This window comes from Synchiropus splendidus, chromosome 9 (assembly GCF_027744825.2).
Source record: "Synchiropus splendidus isolate RoL2022-P1 chromosome 9, RoL_Sspl_1.0, whole genome shotgun sequence".
NCBI classification, from domain to species: Eukaryota; Metazoa; Chordata; class Actinopteri; order Syngnathiformes; family Callionymidae; genus Synchiropus; species Synchiropus splendidus.
In genome coordinates, this window is record NC_071342.1 from 16,305,424 (window position 1) to 16,316,725 (window position 11,302).

Sequence of the window (11,302 nt, forward strand, 5' to 3'; positions counted from 1 at the left end):
GGCGCGGTTTAAATGTAACAAAACTCCACATTTCATGTAGAACAAAGCTTTAATTGGAGACACTTGCGTGCAGCTTATTTCACACCCCCTCAGCTGCATCATTAGCTATACCCCGATAGTTTGCGCTGTACACTCTAGCAAGGTAGTCGGAGCAGGGACCAGTCCCTAAAGACTGGTGTCATCTCAGTTCGGATGAGAGACCCACGCGTGACAGAGAGTCCCCAGCTTCCGCCTTTTGAAAGCTCAATTCTAAAACAGGGAGCTCCTCCAGCGTGAAAGGGAGAGCTGCTGAGAGGTGTTGAGCCTGGGATGTGGAGTGGGTGTGAAGACTAATTAAACACAACATCTGTTGGAGGGGAAGGTGCCGGCTGCTGGGATGTTGATGATCAAATCATCTGCAATTACAAACAACAATGTTGCTGTCATTTCGGATCAGGCGCTGCATTCTGCTGATTTATCGTAGAGGGAAATAACTTCAGTCAGTCGGAATTGTGGCACATTACAACCCTCGACGGCCCCTTCCCAGTCTCAGTCTATTGGCCCTGATAGGAACTATAAACAGCGTTTTTGTTTATGATGGGGGCATCGTTGACTGGTGATATTTCAGAAGGGACGCATTATATACACTGTGTAATATTGGTTGCTCAGCACATACGTTATTCTCGTCCACACCAGTCTTTATTTTTTATGGCAGTGCGGGGCTTCAAGAGTTCCATCTGTGAAGCAGCGTTTCATGTAGGTGTGAGTCTTCGTGGCCATTCATACAGACTTATGACTACAGGCATGAAGACCAGGGCGAATAACTTTCAGCTCTGCAACAATGTACATCACAGCCTCGGGGTAGAAGCATGCCGTCCTCCGGTACTCCCTCCATCCCTCCGTCTCTTCATCATCCATCGCTCCTGTTCACCTGCACCACCTCGCTAATGATTGCTCAGTGGCAGTGAGTCAACCGTGCATAACTTACCACAGGGCTCGGAGAGGAGAGGCGACAAAGAGAGGGAATGATGAAAAGGAAATCTTTTTTTATGGCTGTAAAAAGAGAGCAGCAGCAACATCCCAAAGGAGGGAATAAGAACAAGGAGAAAAGCTGACAGAGGCACGGACATGACAAGACTTGCATCTGCTGCAATGTAAAGGGAGAAAGGTGAGAATTGGCTGGAGGGGAACAAGACACCAATTTTATTAATCATTGCCTGAACCTGGAGGGGAGCGGTGACATAACTTCTTAGAAAGCACACCACGGTTCAGGTCCACTATATGTTGATAAGACCACAAAGGGGATGCATGTTGAGCTATGACTGAGCAGCTTGTTTGAGCATGAAGACACACACTCAGGTTTCACTAATAACAAACTAATAAGTAGGGCTGCACAACGTTGGAAAAAATGACATTGCGATTTATTTTTCTTTGCGATATAATCCATTCTCATCTGCTTATCTGTAGCAGGGGCACAGTTGCACCAGCTTCAAGCCAAATGCCCCTCTCCCAGAGGATCCTGAAACCTGGGCCGACCCCTTGCTCTCCTCCCAGCTGGCCGTGCTTGAAACACCTTCAAAGAAAGGCGTCTTGGGGGCGTCCTCATGAGATGCCCCAACCACCTCAACTGACGTCTTTCAACTTCGAGAAGCAGCAGCTCTACTCCGAGTCTCTCCCGAGTGGCAGAACTTCTCATCCTGTCTCTAAGGGAGATGCCCACCACCTGTCGGAGAAAACTCATTTCAGCTGTTTGTATCCTGGATCTTGTGTCTTTGGGATATGATCCACAGCCTTTTAGCTCAGTCCTCTTCATATATATATATATATATATATATATATATATATATATATATATATATATATATATATATATATATATATATATATATATATTAGCACTACTTAACAAGGATTCTCACCAGACAAGGTTGATTCTCACAAGTGGATTTCAGATTTTGTTCACAAAAACTCAAAAAAGAAATAAAAATCAGAGGCAAAATAAAATGAAGAATGCTGAAAATATGGGGGGGAAATATGAAACATAAAATGGCTGTGTAATTCTGCTACAGGGGGCGTGTTGGCAGATCGAGTTCCCAGTAGATAACTCTTAACTCATTGTTATTATTGTTATGATAAGTAGTAGTAATTGTAGTAGTAGAAAGAGGAGGAGTATCGAACAGTAAAATACTCAACAGAACCAAAGTAAATTGTAAATTATTCAGGTAATTTATAACATCTACCATTAATTGAATTTAAAGTGATGTGGTCTGAGAGTGAAACAACTGCAGCTCTGTAGCAGTTACATCATCCGTGATGTCTCTGTGGCATTTGGACTTTTTGTCACGGCAACAAAGAAATCCTTTATCATCTGACACTCTAAAGTTTATTTGAGTCATCACATTGCACTCCATCACTGTAACAGTGATGCACTATCGGTGCAGAAGGGTCTTTGGGTCGACATGATATTTTCCTAAAATCCAAAATATTTCTGTATTTTTGAGATTGATTGTCTTCCAGGGACTTTTAATTCACCCTGGTTCACAGACTTTTGAGAGCTCCACGGAGAAAAAGATTTCTCAGTGATACTACAGTCTGCAAAAAAGAAGGAAAATATTGCGCTGTATTCTGATGTCACCATGAACACAAACCGATTTATTCAAGTGCATCTCTAATGAGATATTTGAGAAGCTACCAGGAAACCTAAGTGTAAACAGAAACTGACTTACTCTCCCTTTTAATTCTTGGAAGCTAAATATAGCGAACTCATCGCTGGCCTCCATGTGTAATTGTTGACATCTCCGTTCGCTAGCTTAGCTTCAGCATCTATCTTGTGGGACGCGTGAAAGAACAGGGTAGGACTGGCACTGGCACCCAAGGCCTTGACTTTGACATACGATAGCCAGGAAGCAAAGTGTCAGAGATGAGGAGACTTCAGCTTTTATTGGGAGTTTCTAGATCAGATGTGAGCGTATCAGAGTGACGCCTCATGTGGAGAAGATTAGAGATGCCAGCAAGTCAGGCAGGCCATATACAGACAACCTCTCGGTTGCATAGATGAGATGAAAGTTGAGATGGAGAAGAAAACAAGGATGCTAAAAGCAAATTATTATCAGGTAAGTGAAAAGTCGGGACTTGCCTCACATAATTCCATGTCAAATTGCTTTGAGCAGTTTTAATAGTGCCTGGGTATGGAAATGATTTTCTGTAATTTAATATGAAAGTTTTCTGGACAAATACACTGAAATGAAGTCATCCAACAGAATACAAAGCACTCTGTGGTAGAAAGTACAGGAGGCACACTTGCCCAGAAAGCTTATCTTTCCTGTTTTTATATTGAACATTTGACACGTCTGAGCTATTTCTCAGTGTTTCACACTTCGGAGAAACAGGACAAATGCTGTGACAAAAACAGGAAGTATTACAGCGGCGGAGTGTGATGTCGGAGGTTGCCAAAGTATGATTAGTTTTCTGATTAATGACTTGTGTTGCACACTTAGATGCGGTTCAGTGGCGTCCCATGATCCAACACAGCAGGGCGGTAAATTATCACGGGCAGTCTGATATCAATCAAGGGGTGCATGTATAGAAGAATGAAACTTCGCGGAGTTAAACGCCAACAAAGATGTGGTTGGAGAATGTCGGGACGAAAGATTTTCTACTGCTTAAAAGCCACTGATGGCCATTGAATGAAATTATTTTCTATCAATTGGGCATTTTAAAAGGAAGGGCAAGTGTATCTACAAGTCTTATAACCATTCCACAATGTTCGTGTTCTATGTTTAGAATGATGGTAGGTATAGGCCAACTCTGACTTTGGGGGCATCTTTTTTTGGTAGAATAAATATATACAATTTACACAATACACTTCGATCCTTTACTTCTCTCATGTCCCATACTTCTGCACTACCTCTACAGTCTTAGGCAATTTGGGGGGGAATCCGAGCATTTACAGAAAGGGAGCCCCATCACAGTGGGGTGAGACAGTTGATAAAAAACAATTATAATAACAATAAAAACAGACCTTTGGGAGGAGTCCCACAGAAAATCTGTAAACAGCAGCAGTATATCACATAGTTTTACTGGCTTGTTTTAATGAAGTGTCATCTTGTTTTTATACTGTTTCATCTTTTCCTGCTGTGATATTTTATTGCAGGCACATGCCCTGCTGAACCATGATGTTGATGCGTAACAGATGCTCTTGTTTTTCTGCTTAAAATAAATACATTTAAAATGATAATGAACTTCGCTAGCTCGTGTAAGAGCCGCCACCTCGCAGCAAGGAACGCCAAGGTTTGATTAAAGCTTGAGGCCAAGTCATTTTTTTGTGGACTTTCATGGGGTTCTTTTTGTGTCTCTGCACTCCTCCAGCGCTCCAAATACAGGCTCAGTTTTTGGGGATAAACTCACCCTTGCTGATTGCCTGTCTCTCTGTGAGTCTCAGCCATTGGGATCATGTTACTGACTTATAAAAACATTATTCACTAGACATTTAAAAACCCTGTAAAATAAAGAAATGATTATGGCGCATCAGCACAGACATATGAATCATTTGAAAATATGAATGCTGACATCGTTTTACATTACAAAATGAACCTTAAATCAATGTCATAAAATTATTTTAATGCTTGCTGAATCAGTCGCATTAAAATGGCTTCACTAATGGTTGCTGAGTGTTTTAGTTCAGTTTACTGGAAATGTGGGATGTACTTAAGCCTGTGTAGGCTTTCAAAATTTCACTGAGAATATCAGAGAATAAAATAAGGCTTGAGTGACTCATACTTGTGTCGCAGGTACAGACAGCAGTGATTCCCTGCTGAAGATCAACTGCAAAGTATAGATGAGAATGAATTGGTGTCATCTCAGTCATGCTCAGTTCCTTTGTTCTAAGTTTCTCCTTTCATGTAGCTGGTGAGTTGACTTTAGACTGATGTTTATTTTTATGTCAGATTCTCTGAATGTACAGAAAGAAAAAATATTAAATTTGACATTTACTTTTCTTGAATTGCTTGAAGTGGTTATCTTCAGGTACTCCCACAGTCTGATAACATTCAGGCCCATAGGTGGAGTAATGACTCATCTTCCAGGTGTACGGACTGTATCTACTGTATTGTTACTATAATGCATTGAGAAGCTCTTCAGAGTCACTGGCCTTTTGTAGCTGGGACTAGGACTGGGACAGGCAGACTTTAGCGTTACTCCAGGCGCAAAAGGGTTGCCACAACATCTCACTCCAATGGCATAATATATTGGCGTTCGAAAAGTGGACTTTTGCATACTGTACTGACGGGAAAGGCAGCCTATAGCATGGCATGTCTGCAGCATATCTTGGTGTCATGGGCAGCACGTCACGTAAAATAAAGACAGAGGATGGAGTTAGGTGAATCATGGGATGGGTCTCAGTTGGATGTACATCCGATGTAATTCACTGAAGAGAGCTTCCGAACGTCTCCCTGTGCCCCGTGCTCCCACCTTGTGTATGAAGGTCCTTATTCGAAACAACTACACGTCAACATGCATGTCGGAAGGCTGTACCTTTGCGGTCAGCATAGGACACATAAGTCCCTATGTCAATGTATTACACCATGAGAGTGATGCAAAAGTCCACCCAACAACAGTCGCGTCATGACAACTTGGGGAGAACAGTCTGTCAACACGGGAAGGAAGTTTTACGCCGACAGAAGTGTGGTCAAATCAAATTCCGCAACGCTTTGATTGATTTGGAAAGCACTTGTGAGAGTCCCTGTTTCTGAATTGCAGTGTTCTGCCAATGATTGGAACACACAGTGGAAGCGTTTTGCGCAGTGCTTAAAATAATACACCAGGAAATGTGTTTAGAAATTGGCACTTGAAATTGCAGGTTTGGATTCCCTTTGCAAAAGCAATCACACAATCGGACATTATATCAACTCGATGGACTTATTCTGTCTTTGAGATTTCCATTTCCTCATTACCGCCCAATATTATCAATGGGAGTCTGAGCAGCCAACCAGAGTGATAATAATAGGTCGGTTTTCTGCAGACGGGGGACGGATAACACTGGAGCTGACCTCGCATAGTGGCCAGCTGAGGGTCATCTTATTAGCCCATAAAAATCCAGGTGTGGGTGGGTTTTGTTTGCCTTGACATCATCTCCCATCATACCAATATTATCTATTTTCTGGAGATGGAAGATAACAGCGGAGAAGAGGAGAGGAAATGTGAGAGAGAAGTGCTGCGACTATTTCTGTAATAAACAATTACCAACAGCGCGAGCTGGTTATCAGCTTCCATTTAGAGATGAAACACTCAACTTCAGGGCTCAGAGGGGATTTGAATGTAGTGAAAATTTGAATAGTCAATATATTGGATGGTAACCAGAGGCTGTTAAGGACGCTATAGAGTTTGACTTTTACTTTAACCTTTGTGGTTGGCAGTTTTCTGTCTTCAAGTGATGCAAATCCTTCTTTGGTTTCTAGGCAAATCAATGCAAAACGTTCAGTGGAGAATGAGGCCAAGCAAACCTCGACCTGAAGTCATGCTATAGTACATGAACACATTGTTTTAATAACAGGGCTGTTTTCAAAATTCTGCAGTATTTTGTTGCACATTATACCTCACACGTTTGTCACACCATCTATATGGGGACCGCTGATGGACATAATGATAATGACCTTGCACCCTGGAAGTCGTCACTCTCAAATTGAGATTTAACTTTGTGGGGTCCAGCAGAAGGGCCCCACAAAGATGTAAGTGCCCAACAAAGAGGTGTTTTCCTCACTAGGATAGATATGCTTAAACACACATGCATGCACACACACACATATATTACAGTAGGACATATGTTAGTTACAAGTCACAACAGCCTTGACAACAGAAGCTCTAAAACATGGGTCTCGAAATCAATCTGGCATATGACCAAAATGTAGAAAAAAAATACTTTAACATGTAATACGAACCTTACCAGAACATGCTATTGGTCATTTTTTAAAATATTGGACATGAATGTCAACATAAAACATCAATGAAGGTCAACAATGACTCATGGCGTAATAGGTACTCTGGTCTGGAGATGGGAATCGAAGACCCGTTCTGCTTGAGAACTGGTTCTTTGTGTTTAGATTTGTTGACAAGAGACAGGTTTAGCTGTAAACTGACTTCGCTCACAGTTTTCACATCAGTGCTGCACAGCATTGTGCCGTGCAGCTGGGACCTGAAGTGTGGTACTGCCCCCTGTCTGAAGCCGCAGAGTTCAGGCTGCAAACATTCTGAGATCTGTGTTTCAATGAACGTTGACCGGGAGAAAATGAATGTCAATCACGGCTAAAGAGAGGACGGGGTGTTTCTCTCCTGAATTAACAGGCTAAGTGAGCATGCTAACTGTGTAAACAAACAATGCTGCTCATTTAGCCAAACTGAAATCTACATGATCTCATGAGCTTTGTTGCTCTCATATTTTTTTTATTCTCATGGAGTCAATTGAACACTGGACGATGCACCTTTATTGTGTTTGGTCCTGATGTGAGAGTGTGACACTGTGAAATATTTATTTACTCATATTTACCTTTAATAACTTTCATTATACTATTCTTATGTTATTGTCACATTTTGTTTCTTATGACCCTCCATATCATGCCACTTTAAAATTCTAAATAAAAACGGATTGGTTATTTTACCATCCCCTTTTTAAAGGCCCTCGGTAATAAGGGATTGAATATTATTAAAAACAATATCTTGAAATAAAGCACCATCTATATCATATTGATCTACCCATAGCAAGACACTCACTATTTATCTTCCAATATTGAAGGTTTGTATTTGGCTTGATGTCCCCTCCCACTAGTCTAAGGGGTTTAGGGGCCCAACCATACCATGACCTCACTGTTTGAAACCCCATTTTAATGCTAAAGTAAACAAGGTAGATTGTTGTCTTCCTTTTTCCCAATGAGAATCAATAAAAAAGACTTAAGCACTATCAAAAATGGAATAGTAAAAATCTCATCATTCCTGTTACGACCCTGGTCTAAGGGGATCTAGTTTTTATGCATTGTATTATGTATTTGAAGCACTTGCAGACCACATAAAACAACCAAGTGGGCCGGTTCACCCCTCCAGGCTATGTGTTTGGCACAGAAGAAGGTAGTCCTGCAGAGGTACTCACTGTTCCTAAGTCTTATAGCCGCAGGCACAAAGGAAGTCCAGGTATCTGACTGATCGTCCATCTGCCACAGTTCATCACAGACAAGGGGTGAGGGGTTGGTCACGATGGTCTCAATTTGGCGCCTGATCTTCCTTTCCATCACCTCCGTACGGTGCAGCTTCTGAAGGAGTTTGTTACTCATGTTGAAGGACCTCGGCTTGCTCAAGAAGAACAGTCTGCACTGCATCTCAGAAGAAAGATGCGAAGTGTCCAGTGCCATTGCGACTGTCAGACTACATAACACTGTAATGCAGCATGTGGGCATGAACTCTTATTAGAAAACACAATACTGAATTCTTTGGCAGGTGACACTGTAGTTTGTTGCTACAGATGCCGCACAGTTGCAGATTCCTGGTTGTTTATATTGCGCCGTGCAACACTGCCAAGAGAAACGCTGATATCACTGTGCTGCGGTGGATGCAAATAGTTAGTCAAATGGGAAACAGGAAAGGCAACTAAAGGTTGGTAACTTGCTAGGTGCAAAGAATACTCAACACCTAGCTGAAAAAACAGGACACACTCACCTGCTTGCGAGTGTAACAACCAGCACACCGTTGTAGTAGTTCAACATAATGGAAATAAATGTATAGGTGATTCTGCTACAGTTTAAAAATGCAGAACAGGGCATTTTAAGACTTACATATTGTGCAAGACCTATGTCCTGCAAAAAATATTTTCGCACACCAAGTGTATTTTCTTTAACCACCCCAGAACAGACAAGGTGCATTTGAGACATAATACATTCAGTTAAAAAAATCAAATTTTTCCCATCATAATATGTCCTCAATTAGACAACTAAAAATTAAAATTAAAGGTTTATGTTTCCCCTACTTTACATTTGTGGTGGTATAATAATAACAACAACAACAACAATAATAATAATTCTAATAGATTTCCTATGTATGATGGGGTGACAAGATTAAATTTAACTGACCCTGTCAAGCCAAAAAGAGCAAATAACTCATATCCAACTGTAAAACCTTCTTCAGACATGACACTTAAAGAGACGGTGACTTTGTCGAGCCACAACATTAGTGTCTTGGTGTGGCACATAAAACTGCAGGACAACCAGAAGTCATGATTGCGATATAAGAAATATACTTTTATTTAAAAAAAATGAATAAAGCTAAAAGCATGACTTTATTTTGATTGTTTTGCTTTTGTAATGTTTTGTAATCTTGTTTCATGTTTTGTTGTAATGTTTTCATCATGTTGTCGCATTATTTCAAAATGTGAAGCACTTGTGAGTCATCTCTGTGAAAGGTGCGATGAAAATAAAATTTGTTTAAAAAGAAAGAGAAAAATGTCTATATACAAATATATAAGAAAAAATACATTTGCAAGACATGATAAAAAAAAATTAAGTGAAGGATTAATATTTACATTGACATTAAAACACAGAAATCACAATTCTTCACAGTTTCGAACAGTTTTTAAAAAAAACACTTGGACACATTTCTATATTTGTGAGCGCTCATAAAATGGACCACCCACAAAATCCACTTATCTTCATGCAACAAACCCACAACGGAAAAGACTATTCATTAGGAATTTCCAGCTGATTCAAATGTCAAAGGCAAATTTTGAGGAATTCTTACAAAGCAGGACGCCTCCGCAAAAAGCATAGAACCTTGGTGATCATCTCATACCCACAATAACACCGCGATAGAAATATTAATATGCGCTTCAGCTTTAAGAGCGGCTCCACTGGAGGAAAGGAGACCAACAGGAAGACATCAGGGGTCAAGTCCAGCAAGCGTATTAATGAGCAAGAATCACAGCTGCGTGTTGGACACAGGCGAAGGTGAGGCAGGTGAACACCTGATCCTGGAGACACAACTGCTTGTCTCGTCTTTGATATGACTGCTATTTGTGACATGACCAATAGTTGTGACTGGAGGGGGGGGGGACTCTTCTTCAAAAAACCTTGACCTCCTTTTGAGGAACAATCTCACAGCTCAAGCGTCCGATAGACGGTCTTTCAGAGACGAAAAGGTCCGCCGCTGATCTGCTTCTCCTCTCACATATCAGGCTTTAAAGAAGATCTCTCGGCCTGAAAGAGAGAAAAGAACAATCATGCAGCTAACAGTGTGAGTAAGGGAGCTCCCACATTCCCTTTGGAGGACACACTGTCTCCTTTCATCTGTGCTCTTTGCTCGTTATCATCTCATCTTTCTGCTTTGTGTTCTGCTTTCTGAGCAGGGTTCAAACTCTGGAAGCCTTTTTAAATACAGGCGGTTCCCACTGCAGCATTCTAGTGAACTGGAGCATAAAGTGAAACATGCCTTTCGTCCGACTACACAGAAAAGTGTTACTGGCTTTGTTTTCATGAATTACAGAGGAGATGAGATGGATTTGTTCTGCTGTGATTCTCTGAATTCCTGCAATATGTCTCTCATAAAGCTTTCGGGGTTTCGCCGGTCTCCCCGTCCTGCCATGGGTCACGTCCTACTCTGGTTTCCTCCAACTGTTCCAATACATATTGAGGCCAATTGATGACTCAAATTGTCCCGAGGAAAATACAAGCGTGTGAGTGGTTGACTGTGTGTTAGTCCCAGTGGCAAACTTCATCCAGTCTTTCTTATGCCTCTCAGAGTTTGTCATTCATTTTCTTCCGCTTTTCCCCATTCATAGGTTCGAGGAGGATAGGCTGGGGGCATCCTGGACACGTCACCACTCCATCTCAGGACACGTATATACAGTAGACAGCCACATAGAGACATTTTAACCTGACAGACATTTGACATAAGGCAGTGCTTCTCAATTATTTTCTGTTGTGCCGCCGCCCACAGGACGAAGTAAACGTTTCATGCCCCCCAACTCTCTGCCTCCTCTTCTCTATAAAATTATTATAAGTACACCTCTGCCTAACATTGTATCCATGTTAACATTAAAGAAAAGGAAAAAAAGAAAGTATAGAAAAATATAAATATAGATAGATCAATTTACAATAAATAATAACTTTATTAACATTGTTTTTGTCTGTATCCATTGTGTGTTATGAGGTCACATTGCGCCCCCGCCTAGCATCCCTCCACGCCCCCCCACCCCACTATTTAAGAAGGGCTGACATAAGCTCTCCAGTAGACGTTCCATTCTGAATGATCGTTTTGACGCCATAATGAAGCAGGTGTTCAAGCCAGTTCT